The sequence below is a fragment of the Grus americana genome, chromosome 6, assembly GCF_028858705.1.
Source record: "Grus americana isolate bGruAme1 chromosome 6, bGruAme1.mat, whole genome shotgun sequence".
Classification (NCBI taxonomy): Eukaryota; Metazoa; Chordata; class Aves; order Gruiformes; family Gruidae; genus Grus; species Grus americana.
The window spans coordinates 21,257,685-21,279,005 of NC_072857.1; the positions used below are offsets into that span (position 1 = coordinate 21,257,685).

Here is a 21,321-nt window from a genome sequence, read left to right on the forward strand (position 1 = left end):
TGGTGCTTCCTACATTCATGTATTTACAGTAAAAATTCTCATCTCTCAAGTTTTCATCTGGTGACAGGAGTTCAGGGAACCTTTTCTTTTTGTCAAATAAATTATACCAGTCACTGAAACTTATTTTTACATTTTTTGTGTTACTTTGTGGGACAGATTTGCTTTTGTAAATCCTGGTGTTCGGTCTTGCAAGGTTTCATTATCAATCTGTTGGGGTTTTTTTCTCTCCAGTTCTCCAGATTCCTCCTTCAATTTGCTACTGTATTTGTGTGTCATGAAACCAGTTTATGTCAAAATAACACTTTATGTAGCTTCCAACATGAAGCACTGATAATGTGTGCTGGGTGACCTTTGCCCTAAACCACTTCTTTTTTATGACTCCAAAGATGATGACATCAAGTTAATTACATTATGACCTTTGCCTTTATAAGCCTGGATAATTTTTCTCTATAAATTCATAGCAAAGACAATGTCAAAGCTTTTAAATACTATTTCTGTCTGTGACTTTAAATGAGCATGCATCTAACTCCTTGTTTTGATGCTTAAAAGATAAACAGAAAAATTAAATATCTCCATGGATACTATATAGTAGCATACTGTAGCTGCTTAGAGATTAAGCTATGAAACAATACTCTCTATATGTATTTTCAAATAATGATGATACTTGCACAGTGTTTAGTTTCCTTATATTCATTAGCTGAAAGAGAGTATGAAGAAAGGGCAACCATCACACAGGATAAATTTATTTTCTTCACACAGAGTACTTATTACCCAATAACTGTGTTCAGTTACAAAACTGAATATACCACTTAAATTTGATTTAGCTGTATAAACTCTTTAAGATGTAACTGCCAGATTCCCCAAATGAAAATTTAAAGTGTATTTTATCCAGAAATTGTATAGACTTGACACTGTATCATTTAAATTCTGTAAGTTTTTTCACCAAGAGAAGTTAGTGAAAACACAACAAAAAACAACTTTTATTCTTGTACGACAGAGAAAATAAAGTTTTAGAAAAGGCAAGTTTAGCAGGATGTTTAAAAGGAAATTGAAAACAGTTCTCCAGGAGAGTATCTGTTTCCTTAAGCATTGAAATTTAAAGGAAGGAATAACAAAATGTTTTAAAAAAAAAAAGGACAAAACTCCAATTAATTAAAAAAAAAAAAAATATTTTTCAGAACTACTTACTCTGGCATCACAGAATAAGACCTCAAAGCTACAAGAAAAACAACAATGGCAATTACAACATTGCAAGTTACTTTTCAGAGTTAGATTCCTCTTGCATTACAGATTTGCTGCAGTGATTCCAAGAAGCCAATAAATAACACTTCCAGAAAGGAAGAAAGTACTACAGTACTTCTAGATTAAATTTTCAGAAGCTGTCTGGCTCCGGTTTCACCTTCACCAAATGAATGCCCGCTGAAAGAGAAAAGCACATATCCTTGAAATGAAACTGTAAAGAAAAGAACTGCCACAATAGGTAGAAGTATTGCTTTAAAATGTTCTGCCTACATAAAATCCATTTTTGAAATTCTTACAGACTGCAGTCATGGCATCATGACCAGCGTACATGTTCACATTTTCTTGGATAATGCAACTTTTAAAATGACTATAAAAAAAAAATCTTTTTGCTCAAAAAGAATATTTTTCAAGGAATAATCTTTCTTTTCTTGTAAAGTGGAAAGAAGTAAAAAATGAGTGAGTTTGTCTTGGTTGGGTTGTTTTGTTTTGTTTTTTCAAATGGAATCCTGACAAAGTCCCATGGTCCTTAGCAGGACTCTGATCCATAGAATAAGAGCTTGATATTCACATACACGTACAAAGAAATCCTGAAATTGCACTGTTAGAAATTGGAAAAGTGTTTCTTTCAAGTTCGCAAGTTCATTTATTATTTGTCAAATGCTACATTACAACAAACTTAAGAACTTGGACCAAATTCTGGGTCTTATGTCAAGAATTCTTATTTAATTTAGCATATATATGAGAATCAGAGCTTTTAACATAATATCTAAAACTAATTATGCAGATCCTCCTTGCATAATGGACCATTTAATGGCAGGCGCTCAGCTACTCTGCTTTCTCCCACAGCAGAATAAGCATAACTGTATACAGCATTATGTTACATGACTAATGTTAAATTAGTTTTATCCAAAGCTACTCGCAACTGCCATTAACATATGAGGAGATTAAAAAAAACATCAATTACAATTAAAGTTGTTAAGGTCTCCCAAACAGCCTTTGTTATCAAGAGCGAACGTTTACAAAGAAACTACATTTGGACATTATAAACTTGGAGACAATAAGCAAAATTTCTTTTCTGAATTAATGGCAGAATGATAACTTTCACAAGAAGAGAATTTGCTTTGTATTACAGCTGCATGTAAAACCAGGATATTATATTTTAACATATTAAGAGATGTGCTTGGAGAAGGACAAGTGCAGAGGCATTTTTACATGCACAAAATGCAAACTTCCTGCAAAATAAAATGGACAGGGAGACAAGATACATAACACTTGGCCTAAAATCCACATTCTGTTGCAAGAAGCCTCATTGCAAAATCACAGCCATGATACTTCTTCAATATATTCATGTTGAGTTCAAAATCCAAGAGAGTTTTAAGCTTATGTTGTCAGAGATCTTTTTCACTATTTTGTAAAATGAAAACCAAAGGAAAAAACCCAAAACCAAAACAAAAACCACACACCTACTCTAGTAGTCCTATGTCCAGCACTACATCATTGGAGAAAGTTTCAGTTAAATCTCCCAAAAATCAGTGCTGTGAATAAACACAATGGACTGAAAACACTCTGTTTAAGACTGATACATTAATGAGTAAGTCGAAGACTCTTCCCAAAAACTGTCAGAAAAAAGCTGAGCATCAGAAATCTCTAGACATCAGTAAACTATCACCTTTAACGAAGTCACGCAGAGAAAGCCAGTGTTATACTACAACCAAAAGCAACCCGCTAATCAAACCAAAGCAGTTTTGAAGTATCTCTACTTCCTTGAGAGCTTGAATTCTGGGGAAATGTATCTACAAACAATGGCAGTCAGATTATTTTAAACAGCTTAGACAAAAGGAACATGCATTTCTGCTTGCATATAGAAATTTCTACACATTTCTACAGGTAAGAATTTTCTGGTCTGATAGCAAAAAGCAGCATTATCTGAAATAACAAATCTAATGATCTCTGCATCCAAATAATTGTTACTTCACAAGAGTTTTATGACTTCCTACTTAAGGATATTATTTCCCCTGAAACAGGTCACTGCTTTAAATTAACCATATTCTGCCTTTCTTCAGAAAGACAAAAGCAGAATTTCTTGCCTCCAGCAGTTAGAACTTCATATCTATATAATGCGAGCAAGCAAGGAATTATCTTTCTAAACAAATATATGATCTACCTGAAATTTTGAATGACTTGAACTTCTAAATGAGTCTCCCCTGAGAGAGAACAACAACATTAAGTAAATTGAGGAGGAGGAGTATGAGTTAGGCTCACCTCCTTTCATTCACTGCAACATGTTTGCTGACATGGTGTGCAGTATGACCTATCTCAACTTTCTGCATTCACTCCTTAAACAAAAAGGCATTTCAAATTAATCCATATCATACACTAGTCTAATGAAAAGCCTGGCAAGACCAGTACATCAAATATAGTATGAGTTTTAAATAACCTATTTTGTTGATTAACTATTTTTTCCTTCTTATACCGTGGTACTGCTAGTGGCTATGTCCTTTTATGATCAAATATATTTTTCCATTAATCATCAAAAATTTCTTGGGGTCCACAGAGCTGACTAAAACAACAATACCGTTTTTCTTGGTTTTGTTTATAAAAGACAGACGTTCCTGACGTTGTTAGCCATGTATTGTCATCATACTAGTATCTCCACAGCTCTGCCCATGACCCTGGAAGACAATCTAAATTTACTGATTGGTCATTCTTACGAATCATTAGATAAAAAGACATTACACACAAGGGACCAAACATACCAAATAAAAGCAAAATGTCTCAGATAAATTAGTTATTCCATTAAGGCTGCTATTTGAGAAAGAATTCTTGAAGGCATATGGCTGAGGCTCTGCACTGTGCCTGAGGGAACCCCCAGGTCCAGCAGAACTGCTGTCAGCCGTGACTAGGCTACATCAAGATGAACCTCTGTTTTTTTGAAGGCAACTCACTGGATGTTGTGAGATTTATCGGTTTTTAGGAAGGAGGATAATTCTTGGAATCAGTCATAGCTACAAAAGACAAAACATTTACTAGAGAAATAATTTATACCAAGCTTTTGATAGAAAAATTAGACAACCCAACAACAATCTCAGATTCAGTTCTCTCCCTCATAAAAATAATAAGATAATCCTCCCTTTAAAGACGTTTTCATTGCAAGTTAAAGGATTTAGGGTTGGGAGGAAGGAAAGAAGTTGAAAGATTTTTTTCTCCTTTTTATAGCTAGGTGCTGGAATTTTCACAGTGAATCCATTGCTGATCCATTAAAATATATCCTCTCAAAGTTCATCTACTATCCAGAGGGACTGCCTCAGCAGCAAATCAGAACTGCTCCACAATTGGTTCAGACCTCATAATTTAGTATTAATGAATTATTAATACAGTAATAAATAAATTACATGCACGCAATATTAAAAAGTACATAAGCACTGTTCACAGCAAAGAAACTGCACACATCCACGTACATGGGATTTTTCATTAGTCTGGCTCTTATAAGCAGGGAATCAAAAAGTCATCTGTTAAGCCATGTACATCAGAACACTCCATGTAAATTACATGAAGTTTGTACATGATCCTCAGACATTGCAGAAACATCTCCAAGTGATTTAGTCCAACTCACACAGGTGTAGCACTTGCTGTAATTTTTTAGACTTTAGACTGTTACATGGTTCAAAGTTTTGTTATCATCATTCTGATAACTTTACTGTAAAACTGATTTAAAAATAAAATTATCTTGAATGTTTTACCTCTATCAGATAAAAGTCAATGTATTGGGATCCCCCTGACTGACTGTATGGACACCATCTTTACATCAATGAAACTTTCATTAATGCAGAAAGTATTTTTGTGAATTATGACCGACTTCATTAAAGTTAGAAGAAAACATTGGATTTGTTTTTTCCACACAGGGAACATGTATGCCATGTCTGAAGTAGAAAATACAGTTTATTTCAACTGCAGCTAGAGAAGAAAAAAAATACATCAATTTCTGATAAAATTTTTGGTATTGTATTTATAATCAGTTATGTAAAATAAGATTAAGAAATCAGAGGGAAAAAAAATAGGTTGGAAGGCACCTTTGGAAGACAGACAGTCCAAATTGCAGCTCAAAGTGAGGCTAAGCTTACCTACCTTAGATCACTTATACTAAGAACTCAGTAGGTTCAAAGGGTCAGTTCCAGGTTGCTTCCCCAGGCCCCTCCACCGGGTCTCTCCAGGATCTGCCAAAGTGCCTTAGTAAATCCTCCACCCACCACATTCCAACTTGCTCCTCGTGCAAGCCCAGGCTTCTTTTACCAGCCCTCTATTAGCCCTCAGCACCATCTGCGCCTCCAGCTTTCTGGCTTGTGTTCTACCAGCTGAAACTCATGAATATTTACTACAGGTTTTTGCTGGTCTGTTATCTAATTCTCCTTTCTGTTTTTCTGCTGAAGTATTGGGCCATCACTAACCTAAGTCACCACTGCAAACCAACAGCAATAAATTATGTCAAAAAACTGCAGCTAAAAGCTTCCCTCCTAAACCATGAAAATTAATTAGGAACTGAAAGAGAATGAGCTCTAAGCTACACCAAATCAAGGTTTAAAAAACAGAAGACTTTTTTATATTAGGAAAATCCTCTTGAATAATAAATTTTTTTTTTTAAAAGAGAAAATGTAACAAGATACAAGTTTAACATACTGCAGAACCCAAACCTATGTTTCACTGGATTCAAAACAGTAAAAAATAACATTCTCAAATTAGTAAAATGGACACAGACCCTGTTTTTTATCTATCAGTAAGATCAAAACATTATTGTTTCCTTTAGGCCATAGCAGCAAAGCACATGTCTACCTATAATACAGAATACAGTTTTCCATTAACTGAAAACTGCTAAAATTCTGAAGCAATCTTTAAGTTTATTTGCTGTTACAGATAACATTGTTATGATGTAATAAACATGATGGATTTTTATTACATGTTTTTAATGATTATTTTAAAAATTAGTAATTTTGTTGTATTTTCATTTTCCATGGAGTAAATGAGGAGTTCTGTAAAATGGTCAGAGAGCATAACTGAACAGATATATCATTTGAAAGATTTTAGAATGCAAACGTGCTTTGTTAGCACTTTATCAGAAGCTTTATAGCCTGCAAATACCAATTGCATCAGGTTTTCTCCCTCAAATGTTGGAAAAGGATAAGATTTTTTTTCTTTTTGCAAGTAATAGAGGAGAGAAGGAGGGGGAGAAGAAAGCAACTACCTCCCCCTCAAGTAAATACACAGAAGGTGAAAACTAGCTACTGAATGTAAGAGACATAAAGCAAGGAGTACAGCCAGACCTCTTCCAGTTCCTCTTTCTGGCCAGACAGGCTCCCTATACCTCACTTAATGGCCTCATTAGTGTAATCTGAGTCTACTTTTTGTGCCTGTCTAATTTCCTAGTGAGGCTCAGCTGCTGTTCTGCAAATGGATACAGGCTGGGGGTGAGCAGTAAAACCTGGCTCGGGTTATAGTGATACGGAGGCAAAATTCACAAATCCATTCTATGTCTTTGTGCAAACACCCTGAAAATGGAAAATTGCATCAGCATACATCATCGCAGAGATGTATGGCAGGATGTTCTTCTTGTAAAGGTTCACCTGTCAGGTTCAAAAAGGATTTAGCACCTCCAGTATATTATTGAATTTTTATATGCATCAGAAAAAAAACCTGTTTACTCATGACATCCATTAAAAAGCCACAGAAGCGGAATAAGCCTGTAAAATTGAGAGTTCAATACCAATTATTCCGTTCAGTTCAACAGCCTAAAATGCAGTGCTGTGTTGCTACAAGAGATTTTGAGGCTGTCAACCACACTGGCAGTGTTCACTATCTGCTTCCCAATGAACATGAGAGGATGAGAAGAGAAAATTCTTGACACCATGATGGGAAATCACAGGAGATAAAGACCACAGCAGACATGTAAGAGAAACTTCATTCTCATGACAAACCCTTGCTAACATACTTCCAGCTAAAAGTTCTGTCCATAGTAATGAGACATTTTGGAGTGATGCTAATGCCATTGTTTATACTACATCAAATCCATACATAGAAAGCTTTATTTTCTAAATATTTGACTCTGCATTTAAAAAAAAAAAAATCAAAAAAACCCCAACCCACCAGACAAAAAGCTGCAGAACAAACGCAGTTTTTAATGCCATGCAAGAAAACACCAGCATACTTTAAGAGTTTCATATTCAGTTCTTCACAGAGGAATGCCCTAAGAATAGCTGTGTCCCCTAACGAAAGCCACAACACAGGAGCTGGACAGAAGTCTATCAACAGTGCTGGTTTTCCTGATGTCCCACCTGGAGGTAATGGAGTTATGGGAACAGAACAGCGATTGCCACCAAAACCTGCAGAATCTTGACAACATGGGGTCTTAGAAAGGACTGGGATGAAAGGAAAGCTCACTTATTTGGCAATCTCAGTTACCCTTTTTCTTTTGCCTCACCCACTAAGGTAGTATAAAGTCTGTTTATGTAGCTGCATCTCTAAATAAACATGCATGAGTAGATGTATTTATGAAATAAGGAAATAAAAGTATTACTAATTCCCTAAGCTTGTAAAGCAGTTCATGCAAAAACTGCCAAATAGTATGAATATTCGACAAACACAGAAGTGCTTGCTAATCTGTTAGTAAAAAGATCTTGTTTTGGCTGCAGTTAAAGTATTTTAATTTACATTTAAACCTTGAAATTACCTAGGCTTTGAAGTTTCTGAGATTTTGGTAGCATCTAAAAGAAAATTGTTTGACATTTAGTCCTGGGTGATCTATTTAGATAGTTCATTCCAAGATAAAAATAATTAACTTTTTCTCCAGAAACTGCAACCTGGCCTCACTTATAATTTAGTAATTATTCAATTATATAATTTTTGAAACAGAAAATGAAAGCGCTTCCACAGTTGAACAAGAAAACAGATATTCACAGATGTATAGGAACATGAATTGACATACAAGAGGCAGGAATTTGCAGCAGACCAAGCCTGGAAACTAATTACCAACTCTGAATTAGCAGGCCTATAAGCCAAGTAACTTTTCTAAAAGCCTAAAATACAAGACAAAATGGAATACGTGCAATAACTATTTGTATATATTGTAATTTATTATTTTTTAGTTTGAATTTATATCAGTATTTTGAATCAAAATCTCTGAAGACAGCCTTTGACTTCACTAAAATTTTATAACAAGCTGGAACTGTTGATTAAACTCAGATTATTTCCTCCTTTCTACAGCAATTCACTATTATTGATGACATACATATTAAAAAAATAAATCAGTTACATTCGACTCCAGCTTTACTGTCAAAAAGCAGTATGATCTACAAACAAAAATATAGTAAATATAAGGGAATGAATCCTGTCATCTGCATGTTCTGTCCTGACCAATTCAATTAATACAGCACAGTAATATTGAAGATTCACTTGTTACTATGAACACTAATGTAAGATCATGCCTTCTCTTTGACACCGTAGCTGTGGAATATCCACAGGAATGCCCATCAAGCAAAGGTGCCAGGAGGGTATAGACAAATCAAAATGTGTTAGAGAGAAAAAGAAACTCATCTGACTGAAGCAAAAAATATATACAGGAAACACACACATGTTAGCTAAACAGAAACGTGCAGAACACGGTAACATTACAAGCAGCATAGCAGTTAGAGTGGACATAATGGAATGAGAGGAAGTATTGATGGCCTTTTTCCTCATGCCAAATTTACCACAAAAAAGAAAAGCAGGCACCCCCCTCATCATTTTTAACCCAAATCTTAACCAAACTATTTCCAGTATTATGCCAGGGGCTGAAGTAAAGAGATAGGAAGCTTTTCCTTTGGTTTTCCTACACTTTCTAACAGTCAGACCTATTTCACTACAGAATTGCTATCTATCACAAGACAAAGGGAAAAAAGATTGTGAAACCAACTTGGAAAACAGGTTGCTTGAAGTGTTAGAAAATGTTATGGTAAGACTAGGATGATAACCACAGGTCTCTTACACAATCAAGTCCCGCATTTGTTACACTCCGTCTGTTTTGCTGTTTTGTTCAGGGATGTAATTCTTTTTAAAAGAAAATTTTTCTCTATGACCACTGAGTCTTTTCTGTTAACAATGTTAATTCACTTAGTCTTAATCAGTCATTTTCAGACTATTCATGTGATCTTAAGCCAGAACAATGGAACTTCAAGGCAGCTTTGGCAGTAGTTTTCTCTGGGGCTTGAATCCAAAAGTCTTTGAATGTTCTGAAGTATTTGTCCTCCCTCATCCCTTTTTCTTCTTGGCTTTCTATTTTACTTGGTTCTATATTATGGCAGAGGTCTGCATTAAAATTTATCTGACAGTACATCCAGTCGGTACAAATACAACAGGAAACCTTTCTCCACTTGCACAAACCCATACAAAACTCACACCACCGGTGACTGTAAAGGACAGCTGGAAACACATCTCTCATGTTTTCATTTACTTATTTACTTGCTTTTGAGAAATTACTCGCATTATAATTGTGTAAACAACAATTATGGACAACAAAAAGTTAACTGGATTAGATGAAGCTATTTTAAAACAAAACCCCAAAGTTAATGCTACCATTGCACCTGCAGGGGAAGTGATGAACAAATAAACAGATATGACAGTATCCTCTACAAGAAAACAAAATCTGCTGAATGAAAAAGGAAATGCAAATCTGGAGTAGTAATTTAATTTCGTAGTTCTTTCCACTGAAGATGTTTTGCCCTCCACGTTTAAATCTAGAGTTTCAAAATCAAGGTTGCACTGGCTGATATCGATTTCCAGCTGATATATGAATAAGAGGCAGGAGGGAAACACTGTACCACATTGGGTTGTTGAAAAATACTGAAATATAAATAGTTATTAATGAAGCGTTACCATCGATAAAATTAGAATCAAACCAGGGAAATACATTCTGCAACCAATTTACCTGAGTCAAAAGATGCCACTGCTATGTGCAATGAGAAACAACTTTTGGCAATTAAGTATAAAAGATTTTTGAAGATCAGTGAGAAAAGGATCAACTTCTATGAGCTATTTCATGACAATATGTAGACAAAAAGTAGTGTGCTGGTGCAATCCACTCTTCTGGTCATTGACAACAGAAAAAGAATTTTTTTTAAAATATTTTTTTCACCTCATACTAATATGAGAGATATCCATATTTTCCCAAACATGCTCAAAAATTCAATTATTAAGACTAAGGAGACAAAGTTGATAGTTTTACTGACCTAGCTCTTAATAAATTCTGAAATATTCAAAATCTTTGCAATCATTGTACCAGCTGCATGACTACATAAAAAAAAAATCTGCCAAGTTCACACTATATTATCGGGGCATGCCACTTGGTAGAAGAAAACAAATACAGACACGTGTCTGCCAATAATACCTATTCAGAAGTCACAGAACCACCTACTGGCATAGAATCACTGATTTCCCCTGCCTTGAACCCAGTGATTCACAGCCTTTCTGAACAAGCCCAACCTGGGCACTTGGCGTGGTTCAACGAGCTTGGACGAGGCTTTGCGCAACCTGATCCAGCGAAAGATGGAGCAAAGCCTGGCTATGATGACAGCCCTGCCTGAAAGATGTCCCTGTCTCCAATACAGAAAGGTAAATACCCTTTTGATCAGTACAGGCCCTACCTCACACACATGAAAGCACTTCATAGGGTCTCCCTTTCATTAATACAGTGTGATCAGCAAAGGAAATATCCAAATTGATTTCCCTGATATTTATCAGTGTTTGTTCATTATCAAATCTCGAGCCATGAAGAATACTTCTGGAAATAACACCTGTTAATCATTTACTTTGCAGCACAAAGCATCAGATAAATATGGGCAACCTACAGGCACATCTTTGAAAATACACCTAGAGAAGCGGTGACTAAAAGTAGTCATAAGCATAGAGGGGACAGACATTCCCCCAATTCTTACCACTCAGATTTGCAACTGAAAAAGAAGGCTGTATCACAATATGCCTTTAAAAAAAAATAATTTAGAGGAACATAAAATGATATTCCGGGTAAAGGATTACCTGTAAGATGGCAGGTAGCTCATTCCATAATACTGGATCAAATTCTTCATGCAATTTTGTCATTTTAAGGGAGGCTCTAGAATCATCCTAAGGCAAATATGCAATTGAATGAAAGGGTCTCACTATAAAATCTGGAGTAAATGTGCAGTAAAACAAGCAATTTGAGGGCTTTTTTTGCAACATTTGAAGGAATGAGAAGGGCTTGAGAGGCCGTATCTCTGCCTCAACCTCTACGTTAAAGCTGAAAGAGCAGATGGCAAACTGCATATACACAAAAGCTCTTGGGTGGATTCAAATATGAAATTTAAAGGAAACTATTAGAAAGCATCATAATATGCTTTCTTCATATGAAAATATTCAATAATCTATTGTTCCTTGATGTAGGCACACAACTTTTCCTAATACACATGCAGTAGTACGTAGTTCCCTAGAAACAAGGGAGTCTTAGCCCTGAAGTGCTACCTTGCTGCAGAAAGCAGCAATTAAATTGCACAACCACAATATAATTAAAACCGAATTGCAAGACATTCACAGAAAACATTTCTTAAAAAAGCACTATATAATGTGCAACATTTGGTTTAAAAAAGTAATTTCCTTTTTTTACTTAATTCACCACCATTTTCTTTTTCAGGCAAAAAGCAAGCAGCTGTTTCAGACCAGACCACCAGAGCCGCTGTACTTCATCAGCACCGTGGAATGGCACTCAGCTTCAAAACCTTCCTTCCTTCCCAGTCATACAGTAGGAATAAATAATTTAATCAAGTATTCATCAGGAGAGGGGAATAGCCTATTAGTCTGTGCCTGCGTTCCTTCCCCCTCACTTCCTTGCATTTCTTAGAATTCAGATGAGGTAAAGTGTATGTCTGTCTTTTTATCTGTGTATTTTATAGCATAGCTAAAACACAGCTCTATGAGCTTAAGAAAAAAAGAAATTTGTGAGTATCTTCAAATTCATGCACAGTTTTTCCTACATTAAGATTAAAGAACCAGTAGAAACAGAATGTTACAATTTTTGTAAAAGATCCAGAAAATTCACACTGCATAAGAAACTAGAATGGCACTAAAACAATACTAGTTCTAGAAAATGAGTTACCAGAGATTTCTTCAATCCCCAAAATTAAACACCCATCTCCTTCTTAAAGATACCTATGAGCACACATCCTTGTAATGCAAAATCATGAAAAAGGCAGTGGGTTTTGTGGCTAGCTCATTTGCTGTAAACACATTTACATTTCTTAAATTACTTACAAAGTACCAAGCTACAGTCATTTGACACGTTTGTCCAAAGATTGGAGAAACATTGTCCTCAATCTGACTGACCAGGGGCAGACTCTAAACAGAAAAAAGTAAAGATCATCCTTATTTATTATTTCCATTTAGGCTGGACTAGAATCCTTGTAAACAAAAAATACAAATGGACTAGGAACTAGTGTCTTTGCCAGACACCCTTGTCCCGCTTCTAGAGTTTTTAAAAAATGTTTTAACAATGTAAAAGCTTGAAAAAAACCCAAATATATCAGTACTGCTCTCAAACATACAATACACCTGTGTTTGGCTCTAGAAATTATGGCATTCGCTTAAAAGAATGGGAGTTGCTGTTCTGAGGGTTATAAATGCTTGATGCCATTTGCCTTCTGTTTTATCTGCCTCTGTGATTTTGTTGCCACACTGTCAACCATTCCTCTAAAAAACAAAGTCATCACTCCCCCAAGAATGAGAAATTTACTTATTTACTTTTTTCTTACAGTGAAAGCTAATGGTATGGTCTGGAGGCTGAAAAAAAAAACCACCACAAACAAAAAACCCCACAACCCACAAAACCCCACATTAAAAAAACCCCATAGATCAAAATGCAAGCCCTAAAAAATGCTCTACAATACAAAAACTTGAGATTCATTTCTAGAATAGAGTCACTTTGGTTTCAGTGCAGAACACCCTACTTCTATATCTATGTCCCTCAGAAAAATTCTGAGACAATTTGTTCAGTATATCCATGCAGTACTATTTAATTTTAAAGGAATTCCTATGATTTGTCGTCTTAAGAGTTGTCAAATCATATTTTTTTTAGATTAATAGAAACACTCTCTCACCCTCTGCATGCCTTTAAATTATTAGGTAATTGTTTGAATCTTGTGGGCCACTGGTCCATTTGACCCTGTGTCCAACTCAAAGAAATCCACAAAAAGTAAGTAAAACATGATGCAGCAGAAAATGCATAATTTACAACAACCTAGAAAAGCAGTATTTCTGAAAGGCTCTGGGAAATTTTTGGTCTGGTCCCTCCTTGCCTATGCTCCTGTCCCTGGCATTGCCTCTCTCAGCAGAATCCACAAAAAAAGGTGGGAAAGCACAAGGCTACGATAACTTCTGTACTGTCTTTTCACAATAGATAAAACTACTTGCAAAGGAAGTGTCTGAAGACTTTGTTGAGAATTGAATCAACTTTCTACAGCACAAAACAAGACACTCAGTTTCACCGCGCCTCACAAAAGTCCATTTCAAGCTTCTGAACTTCTCTAAATTATCATCTCAGATATGTTGCTGCACACGTTTCATTAGAACAGCATGCGTCTTATCCCTAAATAGAAAATGACTGTGATTATTTGGAAATAAAATAAACACAGATACTTTTGCTAATAAGTGTAGGTTGTCACAAATCCAATCTCTGTTTACTTAGTGCAGCAAAGCCTCTGGAAGTCATTACTTCATTCCTTTTCATCATCCATGTAATAGTACATCATCACTACATGGAAGGAAAAAACTCTGCTTGAATTCACTAAAAGGACAAAGACGCAGAAAGACAAAAATAAAATACGCCTCTGGGGATCAAGAGACGGAAGGAGAGTGAAGGAAAGAAAGACAAAGTAAGTGATCATGGCTATTTGGTGCTCCAGACAAATGGACTCTTCTTTCATTCAATTTCTTAAATCTAATTAACAAAATAATATTTTTTAATCCACAGAAACTGCTACAAAATATCATTAAATATCATCTCTGAAACATTAAGTATTAGCCACAAGTATCTACACCCTGAAAGTTTTAAATCACGTCTTCTCTACAACAGTCTTCGTCTTACAAAAAAGAACTGAAAATTAATACATCATTTGAAGGCCATACAACAGATTTAAGTCTTTAAGATGAGAAAGGTAAAAACCCGTAACAATTGTTGGTTTTACTTACTCATATATTCTTTAAATGTCCTCCAAGGCATCACTCTAATTCTGAAATATCTTTTCCCACCTAAAACTGAGGGTCATGTTAATGAAGTGAATAATTTGAGAGTAAGTTGAGATCTCTTTTTGTAACAGGCACTGTATACTCTTTTTAACATGGGAAAAATATAGTAAATCCTTCTTAAAGATACATCAGCCTGCAAACAGAAAAATATGCTTCCAAGAATTAGGATTTATTATTGAATCCAAATGTAAGTTAATTAACATATTTTTCTTAAGAAATGTAGTATAAAATATAGAGCTCAAAATTATCTAACACAATGATCCACTATGTCATGTAGTTACGTCCTTTGAAATCTCATGCACAGGCTACAGAAGAAATAGAGGCTGTGTTGATCAAGAATTTTGAATCCAATAGCGACAGGACTGACTGCAGGCTGAGGTCAGGCAAGCCGGTATCTTATATCCTCTAAGACAGACCATGAGATCAAGAGAAGCTCAACACAACCCATCACCACCACTGCTCTACACAAAAACTGCAGTCCAAGTGCCAACACAAAAGTGCTGTAACAGAAAAGGAACTGTACTTTTACTGGGATAGGAGAGAATTAAAAATAGATTACACCATGAAAATTGGTGTCTCCTACCCAACAAGTGGCCATGTTCCTTGACAAGATCCCTCTGACTGTGCTGAACCTGAGGTCTCTATTTTAAATAAAGATCTTTCAGGTTTTGATTGACTGGTAAGGAAGGCAACCACCTTCATGGCACCCTTACCGTGAAATGACTCCAAAAATGAAGTTCCTCCACTGCTCTTTCTATAGATATGTCTACCTAAGCACTGCCTCCATGTATTATTTTCCTCAATAAGTATCACCTCACTGTGACTATTTTTAGAGCCCCACTCTCTCCTTTCCTTTCCTCAGTTGGTCTGTATGTATTCAAAGACAACCAACACAAGAAGTAGTCTATCTGGTAATTTCAGCTCCAGAATAATGACCCTCCCCTTCCCCCACCAACTATCTACTTAGGAAAAAAAAAAAAAAAATCCTGTGGACCAGATAAATAAATCCAGTAAAACTTGTAGGAAATCAAAAGTTTTTTCAAAAAAAACCAATGCTGCAAAGCCTTCATAAACACATTGTAGCTACACAATATATCGTAACTGCTTTCCTTTGCCTCTGACTGTATCAATTAATCCGGCTATACATATTAAAAAAATCTGAGGGTACTGCATATCTTCAAATCATCAAATTTATTTCAATTCCTCTGAGTTTTTCTGCCTGAATGTAAACCTTGCTGAAAGAGAAGGGTTCCCAGATAGAATCAGGATGGAGATATGAGAGCTGAGCAAGTGCAGAAAAACACACCACTTGCTGACCAACCACAACTTCAGTGCTGAGGAAGTGTGCAGCTCCCAGGCAGCAGGTACCAGAGAAGCCACTGGTGGATTTAGGGCAAAGAAGCACAAGTCCCTACTAGGTGGCAGACCTCCAGAACAACTGTGTCCTCGCTGGCTGGCCAGCTGCTCAGGAGGCACACTTCTCACTACTATAAAGTATTTGCATGCTAGTTCATCAAGCCAGATGGCCAAGAAGTATACACACACTAATTAAGCATTTGGATACTAGACACAAAAAGCTCCTGGCTGCTAACTGATCAAATATCAAACATTTCCTCTGCACATGCAGTTAAACTGCCAGCATGGTTGCTGCACAACAGTGTCTAACCTGAGAGGGCAACTATTGCAGTGGGTGGAGGCAGCAGCATGAGAGTAAGTCAGAAGGGAAGGCTGGAGACACAAGGGTGGCTATGGTAAGAAAGATGAGGTGTGAAAAGGTCAAGCATCACTAACATTACTAATGGCAAGAAGAGAAATGCAGCAAATGGAAGGGGAGAATGTAGCCTTTATACAACCTGTAATAGCCTATCCACTGATCTAGAAGTTACTTATACACAGTAAAAATATCTGGGCAAAACACTTCTCAGGGATGTTGTAAATATTTCAAGGCGTACATTATACATTCAGGAAACCTGGAGATATATTAATGAACACAGTAGGATTTCAAACTGCATACTTAAGACAAAAAAAACCCCTGTCAACACCACTGTAGCAAGGTACATCAGTATCTTTAAAAGCATTGTAAAGTCATATGCACCTTAAAATGAGATCAAAGTAGGTCTCAAGATTGTGTTTGCTATGTGGTTATTTTTCCACCATAGTATCTTCTCACTGTATTATCTACTCATTTTCATACCAGGACAATCTGTACAGGAAATCATAGTTGTCCAGATACGAAGCCAAACAGTGAGTCAAACGCAAAGGGCTTGCCTAGCTTTTTCCAGGAACTCAGGCAGCAAGACTTGGCGGTCTCTCAGGACTTACCCACAGGACAGACCAAAACTCCCAGAGACAACCTGTCTGCTGCTGCTTTGGATGCAGCAGAAATGGCATCAGATCTCTATACACTGACAAGTACGCTGGGCACAGTACCAGTCCCGATGGCACCCCAGCCAGTGCTGCCAGCCCCTGGATGCTCGAACAGCCACTAGAGAATATGTGCTCCAGCCTGTCTGCAGAAGCAGGTTATGCTGCAAGGGCACAGAGGGACACTTTATGCCTCTTGGCTACTCAGGCCGCTCTGCCTAAGATATGGCAATTTTAAACAATAATTTTATGTCCAAAAATTCAGGATAACATAGGATAATAATTCTGCAAATGCATTATCTGAAAAAGATATAATTTCAGGCTACAATAAAAATAAACTAGATCTATATGTCAATAACCTCGTCAACAGAATAATAACCCAAGAGGATCAACTAAATGTGAAGATACAGGAGGGACTCCCATTTAATATGTCACAAAAGTGCACATTCTCAAAGAGGCTTGCTGGACCATTGTCGTTGTATTCCCTTACTTAACTTGTTGAACTCCAGGCAAGATAATGTCATGGTGTGACTTCTTTCAAAGAAGGAGTTCAATCTTGACAGAGATCTTGACAGAACTCCTATGGAAATATCTGTATTAAACTTACCTGCTCACATATGAAAATATATTAAAATTTCTGTTTTGGTTTGGTTTTTTTACAGAATGCAACAACTGCATGCGAGATGGTTAATTTTTCTCTTAAACTTCTGCTTCGCTACTGAGTTTCTACAGTGGATATCTTCCAAGACTTTAAGGAAACTGTTTATATGGAATTTATCACATCACATGGGAAAACGCAACCGGTATTTAGAAATGTGAGAAAGGGTTTATCTCCTATCTGGAAATCAATTAGTTAACGGTGACAAAAACCTTAACAAGAGGAACAAGGCAATTATTGGGAAATCTTCCCTAGTAACAGACCAATGTGCTTTGGACACGAGTCCTTCAGCCAGCACAACCACTCAACACTGAGAATGACTCAAGTCTCTCTAAGGAGCGTGACATCTGTGATTATTATTGATAAATACATCCTTGTCCTGGGCTGAGTTTACAATTTATTGCACCAGGAGGGAAAAATCTTTTTGAAGATTAAATTATACCAGTTTTCTCTCCGTGTATTCTGGATTGTATGCACATTTGTAGTCCCAAAGGACATGCTGCAGAAGGCATCCAACTTAGTGTCCCCATAAAAAAAATTAAATGAGGACACATGTGCTTAAAGAATTGGATCCAGGGATAGTATGTTTCCTTGGACTGCAATAAGGTGGAATGTCTTCTACATGCTATCACTGCTTATTAGTAGTAAGTATGTATTAGCAATAAATGAGATTTGCTTATATGAAGAAAACCAAAGTATTTATCTTTTCAGCATGTGCCTCACACGAGAGAAACGAGTTTTAAAACAAAATATTGAAGGCAAAAACTGTCCATATCCATATTGCACTGCTGGTAATAAAACCTTAAATTAACAAAATCTATTTAAAAGCTGAGGAATTAGTTCACATCTCATACTATTTATCTGCACTTTGCATTTCTTTTAATGGGTGTCATTTCAAAATGAACAATCTGTTTCACTCATTTCCATTTCTCTCTGTTGAACTTCAGCTGCAAACACTGAGTAATGTTTTAAATACGAAAGGGGCAACGTTTGTTTTTGTGTCTCTTAGGAATGCCTAAGATTTATGCAAATCTTGTATTTTCATCGAATCTGTGTTGGTATAAACTTCAGCTAAATACACCTTTAGAAGACCATTTAAAAAAACACAGTATTTTAAAAAATATGTGAGGAAGAAGAAGAAACGCCACGAGCCTAGATGAAATGATCCTCTTGAACCCCTAACGCAGACAGGCGACAGGGATGGAGCGTGGGTGAAGATGACAATAAACCCCTTGAACTGGCTGATGGCCAGCCTGGCCTTCGGCAAATCTTGCCACACCCTGTGCACACCTCCGACCGCCCTGAACCGCAGGCTGCGATGCACACACCAGAGCTCTGCCTTCCCAGCCCGACACACCCTTTGCCATCAGGACTGGCCAAGGAGCTGCTGGGTTTCTCACAGAGAGATCAGAACCAACATACAGGATGTATTCTTCCTATTTGCCTCCAACAGCTGTGTTTGGCAAACAATGACGACGCAGCGACTGGTCAGATTCTAATAAAAAGCAGATTTTCAGTCCACTTAGAAAAATGAAAGTTCATACCTTATTAGTGCTGTGGTGCTATGCATCAAGTGGTAAATGTCATTACAGTAATTCATCTTAGGAAATACTAAGAGTTTGGGGCGGGGGGGGGGGGTGGTGGTGTTGCTAACTCCCATGTATATATTTGCTCTAAAACAAGTTCAACTGGGAAAAGAAAAAACCAAATTTTCCCTCCCACTACTTAATTTTGCTTTTTGCATCCCACTCAAACTAGAAGTCTTTTTAATATATTCCAGAAACAATAAGATATGTTGGTAACAAAGAAACATTATATAGATTGAAGTCCTCAAGTTAAATGGCAAAATCTGCATTAACATAAGTAGGAGGAAAGTATACTGAAATTAATTTTCTTGATGAAAAACTTCCCACTGCATAACTTTTCATAAATCAACCATGTACTTTTGTATAAGGGTTGCTTCCATCATTCGCTTTCTTACCAAGCTTTTTTGGAGGATGAAGCAGTACCACTCATGTGGAAAGCACAAAGTGTGCTTTTCTAAACTACCGCTCTTTGTATAAAAGTCGTGACAAACCAACTTAGATAAACAAAAGAACTTTGCTCCACCCAGAGTGCAAGATGGGATGTGAGAAGTTTAGAGTTAAGGTAACAAGGCACATAAGAACGATGAATGCATCGGGTTTTTCTGCTCTACGCAAATACCCAGCAGATAAGGCTGCCTGGGATGGGAACGTGCTGTTCTCCCCAGCTTCTCCTGTTGCTCTCCCTCCTCTGCGCTTCTTCCATTTTCCTACAGATGTGGTCACCAGTGCTTAGCAACCAAGGGGACATGATGGCACAGAGGAAAATCCTTCATCTAGAGCTCACCCTACTCCACTTCCACGGCTGCAAACTATCTTTGATGGCAAATTAAGAAGAATATGTTTTCTTTGTTGCCTTAGAGATACCAAGTGGGACCTCAGAGGTAGCTCGGTGTGAGCTGAATCTTCTTTCCTCAGTGGGTGTTCGGGGGAGAATTTCACAAGCTGGAGACTAGGAGAACCTCAGACTTGCTGGTAAAACATGCTAATGCCATGTAAAAAAAAAAAAAAAAAGAAAAGAAAAAGAAAAGAAAAAGCCAGATGCCCTGGTGATGAGGAAGACAAAAGCAACAGAAAGACAAGGGAATGAACCCAATACACTACCTACTCCTACTCAGTGCCCCAACCGCCCTGCAGGGCGAGGCCAGGCGAGGAGGGGACAGAGGGACCCGCGAGCGGCAACCAAAGAGCAAAGTCTGGGCAAAAGGCGGCGGACAAGACGGAGGAACGCAAACACTCACCTCTCCCATGCCACACCACCGGTAGGTGTTGTCTGCGCGCTGCAGGGCGGCCGCCGCCTCCCAGCCCCCGGCGCCGTCTCCGCCGCTCCCCGTCCCCTCCGTGCTGCAGCCGCCGCTCCCGGAGCCTCGCCCGGCCCCGCCAACCAAGCTGCCGCGCCCGCCGCCGCAGCGCCCCCTCGCGGAGGCCGCGAGCAGGGCGGGGCAGGGCGGGGCCAGAGGGCGCGGCCGGGCCGCGGCGGGGAGGGGTCCGGTGCACTGGGGCCGGAGCGCCCGGCCGCGACTGCGGAGTGGAAGGAGCGCGCAGGGGTCCCCGCGGGAGGGGGGGCGCCCGGCGGCGCCGTTGGGGATGCCGCTGCCGGGAGGCGGCTGCGTAGAAACTTCGCGGCTGGACAGCGCGTTTCCTCCGGGCAGCCGTCCCGCTGCCGCCTGCCCGTGACCGCCGGGGCCGCGGCTGCTCCTGGGAGTCCCACGGGGAGCCGGAGCGGGGGCTCGAGCGGCCGCGGGGCGCCCGATGCGGGTGGAGACGACGGCCCCGAGGGGCGCAGGCGGCGGTGACGCGGGGTACAGCCAGGGAGAGGCAGAGCGAGGGTCGCGCCTCTGCCCCTGCAGCTCTGCGGGCGGCGCCTCCCCGCCGGCTCCCGCTCCGTGCGTGCGGCGGCCTGCAACCGGTTTGCGGGCATAGGACGCTTCGCTTGCCCGCGTCGTTTCTTGTAAATGCAACGCCGCAGTAGCTCCCCATAGCCGTTCTCTTTTGCTGTTCTTCAGTCGTGTTCAACGCTAAATGGGTTTCCGGGTGGAAGTCATTCCTTGCTGTCCTTGGGCTGTAACGTTATACATTTGCTTAATAAGCTTTCAAAAATATTTAAGCATGCTTTTTCTACTGATGGCTAACGGTAATACCTTTTGAAAAATCTCTTGGAAAGCAAACAATGAAAAATGA

At 38.4% G+C, this 21,321-nt stretch overlaps 1 protein-coding gene across 1 annotated transcript in view; it reads right to left on the reverse strand.

The window, feature by feature from the left end:
* LOC129207791 (sodium channel protein type 2 subunit alpha-like) overlaps positions 1-20,531 on the reverse strand; it is a 79,738-nt gene extending 59,207 nt beyond the window's left edge. Inside the window, exon 1 of the mRNA XM_054829224.1 lies at positions 20,382-20,531. The gene's annotated coding sequence lies outside the window, so the exon portion shown is untranslated. The remainder of the gene's footprint in view (positions 1-20,381) is intronic.
* Positions 20,532-21,321: the final 790 nt, after the last annotated feature.